The sequence below is a fragment of the Plasmodium gonderi genome (genome assembly GCF_002157705.1).
Source record: "Plasmodium gonderi DNA, contig: Pgo-contig_148, whole genome shotgun sequence".
NCBI lineage: Eukaryota > Apicomplexa > Aconoidasida > Haemosporida > Plasmodiidae > Plasmodium > Plasmodium gonderi.
In genome coordinates this window covers 8,094-16,186 of record NW_021629070.1, presented here as the reverse complement: position 1 = coordinate 16,186, position 8,093 = coordinate 8,094, and positions in this window count along the sequence as shown.

Genomic DNA, 8,093 nt, shown 5'->3' with positions numbered 1-8,093 from the left:
TATAAGTAATACATAAAAATAAAATATAATAAAAATAAATGATAAAAACAAAAAAATAATTATAAATATTATATATTAAGCAAGAATCACAGAAAAAAAAAATTACTAAGAAAAAAAAATATAAACAAAAAAACTAAAGAAAAACACTCAATATAAATACATATCCTAATATAACGAATACTAAAAAAAAAAAAATAATAAAAGAATAAATCTAAACACAGAAACCCTAAGCCCTGAACCATTCAGCATATAGTTCTTTTTATAAAAAGAATATTTTTATAATAATATTGTACAGTTATATGTGAGATTTATAGTTCTATTTTAATGAAGAATTATTAATTATACATAGCCTATATTAATAATATCATTTGTTGAGTATAATAAAAAATCATCATTATATGCAATAAGATTTCTATTCATTGTGCGTTTCTTTATTAGACTAATCCAGTTATAGATATTACCTAGAAATTTTTTTATTTTTGCATTCTATATATAAAATATATATTAAAAAAATATATATATAATTTTTGGAATTTCTTAAATTATTAATTTATTTAAATAATTCTTAGATGTTAATAAGAAATTTTAATAATATTTATATTACCTTGAATGAAAAGAAAATAATAAATAGAACTGTTATTATAACTAAAAAAGAAAAAGAAATAATCTTTGTTATTGTTAGTGTAATAGGAGGAGATTCTTGAGTTTCTGTTTGCCTAATAACGTCTGTAACCTGATCACTCATTTCAAATAATTCGGATTCACCTTCTTGATCATCTTCTAAAGGTACTGAAAAGTGTATTTGAGAAGAAGGTATATCTATTCTTAAAGTAAATTTACAACAATTTTCACCTGTACAGTTTTGTTTATAATTTTTATTATTGAATATAATTTCCATATCCTCATTCCATGTATTCATATAATATATATTATCCTCATTATCTTTGTATAAATTTCCTTTATATTATATCCATTTATTTAAATAATAACATTCATTCGTACCAAAAATATTTAAATCATTTAAAAAATTATCCAAGAATAAATAAAACTTTTTAAGAATTTTTTCCCTAGGCAATACGATACCCTTTATAGTACAGCCAAAATCACAAGAATCTTCATCATCCAACTCACTATCCAATTCATTAAATAACTCCTGCGTATTACATTCAGAAATTTGCGCCTGGCATTTTTCCTAAATAAAAAATGCAAAATAATGTGATCCAATTATTATATAAAATTTATATATGCATATAGTGTACCAAGAAACTAAATAAAACAAATTAACAATAATTTATATATTTAAATCTGTGAAAAGATATAGTTAAAATATATTATTAATATAAATTTATTTATTCATGTTTAATATTAAATAAAAATTATACTTTAATTATATCTAGTATACTATTGCCCTTCATGACTAATAATTGTATGGATATTAATGTAAGTTTACTATATAATGTACGTTTTGTGATAAATATGAATATATATATGTGTTATACTATGTATTATAAAAAATATATATTTCCGAATAATTTATTTTATACAATATCATGTTTTACTGCTTGTATTTTTCTATGAATGTCTACTTAAAAAATTCATGTGTCAGAAGGAACAGTTAATATTTAAGTTATTACTTTTTATTTTGTTTGTATCATTTTATATGCTTTATATAATATTATAAATTATAAATTGTTTTAACATAATTTACATATAATTAGAATTATAGATATATATAAATTCCGTAATATTATAAAAAATATAGTATCATATAAGGTCATAAGGAACATTCATAAAAAATATATATACTTTTTCGATTTATTATTAAATGTTTATATACTTATTTAAAAAAGATTAATTTTATTGTATGTGCTTTTAATTATTATTTCTTTCTCAAATCAATACACTTCGTTCATACAATATAACTTTATTTACGTTATAGTAACATATTTTTTTATACTTCATATTTTAAAATTGTATTGTTTATTATCATAATTTAATAAAATGTCATAAACTTAGTTAATATGACATACTTATTAATATATCATTTATTATGTCTATATTTTTATATGTAATATTAGTAAATAAATTCCTTATTATTAGCTTTTTATATATTATTTATTTATGTAATAATAATATATTAAAAAATGAAACTTAGGAAAATTAAGACCAAACTGTCTTAAAGTAAAAAAAAATATACCTAGAGTATATCATTACAAAAGAAAAAAAAAATATTTATATATAAAATATTAAAGGACATCTGGATTTTAGTGAAGATAATAAAAGATACAGTATATACATTTCTAGTTATACATGAATCACTCATTAATATTTTAATTGATTGAACTGTTAATATATATATTAAATATTTCATTGTAATTCATATTAAAATAAAATAGTTTCTGTAAAAAAATATCAATAATAATATCTTCTGATATTATAATTTCCTTTTTTTAAGGAATAAAAAAAAATTAAATAGAATAATTTTTATTATAAATATAAGAATACCATAGCATTTTATTATATATAGTTAGAATTATAATTAAGTTATTGTTTTCCAAATGAAATTTTTTCATTATATAGCTTTTATAATATTTTTTTGTAGTAAAAAACATGGTTTAATGTATTCAAGGGTTTGCAGTTTACAGTTTAGATTTTAGTAATATTAGATTGTGATTACTGTTTTAGGATATATATTTATGATTTAGCATATATATTTTACGGTTTTTTGTGTTTATATATAGTTTTATAATTTATATTTATATTTCTCTTTTAGTATTAATTTTTATATTTTTTTTGGGGGATTATGCTTTTGGTCACAGATTGAAATTATACTATCTGAGTTATTTATTTCTACATGCGTATTAATATATATATTTTCTTATTTATTTTTTAAAAACGTATATATATTTATATGAATTATATATAATTTAATTTAACTATATGCAGAATCATTTAATTACTGCTTATTTTATACTGTAAAGAATGTACCCTTTACAATTTATATTATTTGTTATATTTCCTGATTTAATATTGCATAACTCTTATAGATCTATAACATTTTAGCAGAATCCTGCAGCAAGAATATATAATTTTTTATAATAAAATATATCTTATATATTATTTTACGAAATTTATATTAATTAATTTATAGTTTTATATATTATTATTAGATATATTTTTATTGCCACTAAATATTTAGTATTCTTTCAAATGCTTTATTATTTTTTATATTTTTTCATTTGATATACGCATTAGAACAACAGTGATTCCAGTATAAGCCTAAGTATTAACAAAATTAGCATATTATTTATTTTATCGAAAATATTGTTTTTACGAATAGAAATAAATTTAACTTTTACTATTGTAGCATAATTGAAAATGACTTTTTTATTAATTTATATAATATGTTATTTAATAAGATATTAAAGATACTGTAGTGAGTAATTTAATCTGAAGAAGAATGAATTTTAACAAAAGTTAAAAACGAACTACACTTAATTTTTATAATTTATCTATATAATATATTAATAAGGCGTGCATTTAGTTTATATCACTTTTATATTAATTAATAATGCATGAAAATAATCCATTACTACTATATGAAGCATAATAAATATATATTTAATTAAGACATAGAAAAAAATTTTCTAATACATATATTCATTTTTGATTATTGATAAAGTATATACCATAAATATATTTCGTTTTATAAACTTTTACACTTACATATTATAATTAGAAAATATAATTTTATTTGTATTATAAACTGATTGATATAATAAAATAGATCTACAAGTCAAAACATATATGAGATAATTATGAATATGTTCCTCAATGAAATGCAGGAGTAAATTCAGAATTTTCTAAAATAATAACATTTATTTTTTATACAATGCTTCTATTTTGATAAAAATTTATATAAAATGGTAAAACAAGGAACAATACTTAATTAAGAATTCTATCGTATACGAATAATTTGTTCATCAAACATTATATGAAGTTAGTTCTTAATATATATGTAGACTAGTTTATAATTAAAGATATGATAAAACAGACTTTTATAACAAAATAATTATATGAATAATCTATTTTAGAATTCAAAATAAAATTATATTATGAAAAAAAATTTATTATTAAATCATATAAAAAATAGGTATATGTAAAAAATAATAAAATAAACAAAGCTATTCATTTATCATAACCAAATTTATTTTATATATATAATAGGAAATTACAATATTTATACAATTGTATCAATTGTTACATTGTAATTGTAATTCATTATTAATCAAAATATCCAATAAATTAAAAAAACAGGAGCTCTAATATAGTATTTATAACAAAGAACACTAATTTATAAATTCAAAATTATGATGCCGCAATATAAACGTAATCGCTGATAACAATATACTTAGGAAAATAAAAGGAATCAAATATTTTGAATTTATTATAATTATTTAATCATGATGACTAGATAATGAAGTATCAATTATATTTTATTCCTCCTTATAAATGCATTATATTGTAGAAAATTGTTAATTTATATATTATTTCCTTAATATTTTAGTTACAGCATATCATTCATAATAAAAATATATTATGATTTATCCTTTCTGATATAATGTTTTGCTATATTTTTAATTTGTACAATGATATATTAGTATTAACCTATAATATAATAATAGAGATATTGTCTATTAAAAAGAAAATAACATAATAAAATTTCTAATTATTTTGCTTGTATAACATAGAAGAATAATCAATAGTTGAATATAAATAGAAATATAAATGGAATTTTTAACAAAAGAAAAATTATCTTTTTATAATATACGAATACTGTTTGTATTTTTCCATTTACATAAAATATACTATCTCAGCTGAGATTTATTAATAATAATATATTTCATCAATTCAATTATTAGGTTAGTAGTATATTATAGATGAAATTATGTTTTTCATACATATATTAATAAATGAATTATCTTCGTTATAAATTTTTTTTTATATTATTGTATAATAAGAAATTCCATAGTACATAACGATAAACAAAGATATGAATAATATATCAATAATTATATATTGAATTATTCCTTCTTTTACAAATAATTTGTATAATATAATATTTGCTTATATTTTTATGTCCAATATATTCTTTAAATTATTTTTGCAAACATTCAGTAAAACATATTAATATTTTATTATCATAACTATTTTATCTTATATGAGAAAACAAATATTAGATCATAGCAAATATTCCTAATTAATATTGCCTCAATTAATGTAGCCTTTTTACGAACTATTTTGTATATAAAAAAATTACTCAGCGTTATATCATATAAAACTCTTTTCTAAATATTCTTGGAATGAATTAAATGTTTTGGATGGCTCAGAGAATAAGCATTTCTCCTTTTCTTTTCTCTTTTTTTATCATATTAGTTATTTTTGCTAATTTGTTTTGTAACTCTCTTCCTATAGGTGTAAACTTGTATACATATAAATAATATGAAATATAGGTAATATCTTAATTTTTATTAAGATCTATGCATTTTTTATACTGTGTATATTAAACGATCATATATATTCATGGAATCTTTTTTTAGTGTATATAACACTCCAAGCGTTGTAGAATTAGAAAAACACTCAACAAGGCATTGCCAAATATTGTTATATGTGTATGAATACTAGTTCTTAACTGGGATTGCCCCAATTCTTTATGTGCTATTAGTGATGATTCATTTCCTTCTGGTATATCTGAAACATATTCTTGTGTTTTACGGATGAGTCTACATTGGATACATCTGTATTCTGTGAATCTTGTTGACCAGTAATAGTTTCTATTACATAATTTGGATTATTATATTTAGAGTAATTATAAAAGTGTGGAGATTGTAGATTACTTTCAGATTTACAATGAGTATTAAAATAATTATATAGATTATATTTATTTTTAAAATTGTTGTATAACTCACTACAGTTGTCTCTATTGATTTAACACTCATTAATAATTATAAGATAATCTAGACAATAATCATACAACTCTTGTACTTCTTTGAAATTGTTATATATATATATATATTTTAGAATCTAGATAACACATTGGAGAGTTCTCATTATCAGAAATTGAACAAAATTGCTTAAAAATATTTTGTATTTTAGCGTAAACACATTTAGATTCCCTAGTGTCCCCTTTATTCTTTGTTATTAAATTATCATATAACCAGAAACTCATGAGATTACCAAGTATAACATTAAAATCCTTGTCCTTCCACACATTATATTTTTGCTTTAAATAATTCATAAGTTCTACAAAAAGATTTTCAATATCTCGGTCTTTTTTTAAGGTATAATAATGAGATAAATAGTATAAATTAAAATTCTGTAAAAACTGAATACCATCATCTAATATTTTATAAGATTTTTTTTGAAGTCAATAGATTTTCAACTAAATTATGAAATGTGAAAGTTATAAATAAAAAGCGAAGAATACATATTATTCATTTATTCATAAATAAACATATGTTTTATTGTATTATCTAATATTTACTTTATTCATTTATACACTAATACATTATAATTAGTAATTGTAAATATAAATGTATCCATACATTCGAAGGAGTTTCCATATTTATAATTGCTAATATATAAATTGTTCGATGTACAAGTATAATGAGGAATCTTGTATAATAATATATCAAACGATTTAAATTATATTCATATCTTATGAAGATATAATATTTTTTTGCAAAATCATTAGAATATTATTAATATAATATTCAAATAAATATTTTAATATATATTTTAAACATTATATTAAATACAATAAATATATTTTTTTATTAATTCTCATTATTGGTAGATATATATAAAAGATTTAATACTATTTCTTTATTCATGTATAAAAATTAGTTCATGATCAATATATTGAATAATATTAATATACCTGAAAAAAATTTAAATGATATACAAAACATATAAGAATGATTTAATATAATAAATAAAATATATTTGTAATATATCATTTTTAGCCCTATGGTTAATTGGTTTGTTGATTATTACTTAGTATTTGTTTTTAGTTTTATGGCTTGTGTTTAGTCGTTCAGTTATTAGGTATAATTATATATATATATCAATATACGTTATTTATACTATACGCTTTTGGTCTATATTTCATTTAGTATAATATATGTTTTAGTTTTGAATATATAGTTCTTGTGCATTATATGACGTGCACGTGGTAATATTATGTAATTAATTTATATTTATATATGATAATATCATATATTACTATATATTTTTATTAATTATATAAAATTTTAAATTCTGAATATTTTATATGATGCTATAGAGAACAAAAATTAGGTATTTACTTTTATAATGTTTTATATTATTATATATTAACAATTTGTGTTATATTTTTTATTTATATTGTTGATTGTATACTGTGATTTTAGGAATGTTACGTATAGCGTGAAAGACATAAATACTATTTCTTATATATATGATATTTTTTAAATTATATTACACAATATATGTCCATTTTTATTTATTTTAATATTATATTAGTAGATATACACATATATTTATTTAATATTATCTATTATATATTTTACATTTTACCTTATTTTTTTTTATATATATTACAATATATGGATATCATTGTATATTATGTCATTAATATTACAAAAAAATTTGTTATTAATTAATAAATAATAAAAATTCGTGAAACATAGAGCAATATATAATAAATGAATATAATTTTTATTTTATGAATATTCATATATTTTATAAATAATGTATTTTACTTATAATATCGATTATCTAATAGAACATTTTTTTTATTAAATATATTTCCTTTAATTTATACAAGGTATAACGTTATATTGCAAACAAAACATTTTTATTAATTCTTGATTTATATGAATTATATTCTATTATCATGTTTAAGATTTATAATAATATGAAATATTTTTTTATTATTTCTATATAAAATTTCTCCTTTTTTTTGTACTCCAATAATTGGATGTATATTCTCTGACAAAAAAAGATAAATAATGTAATAATATTATATATAACTAAATTCGTAGGTTATACAT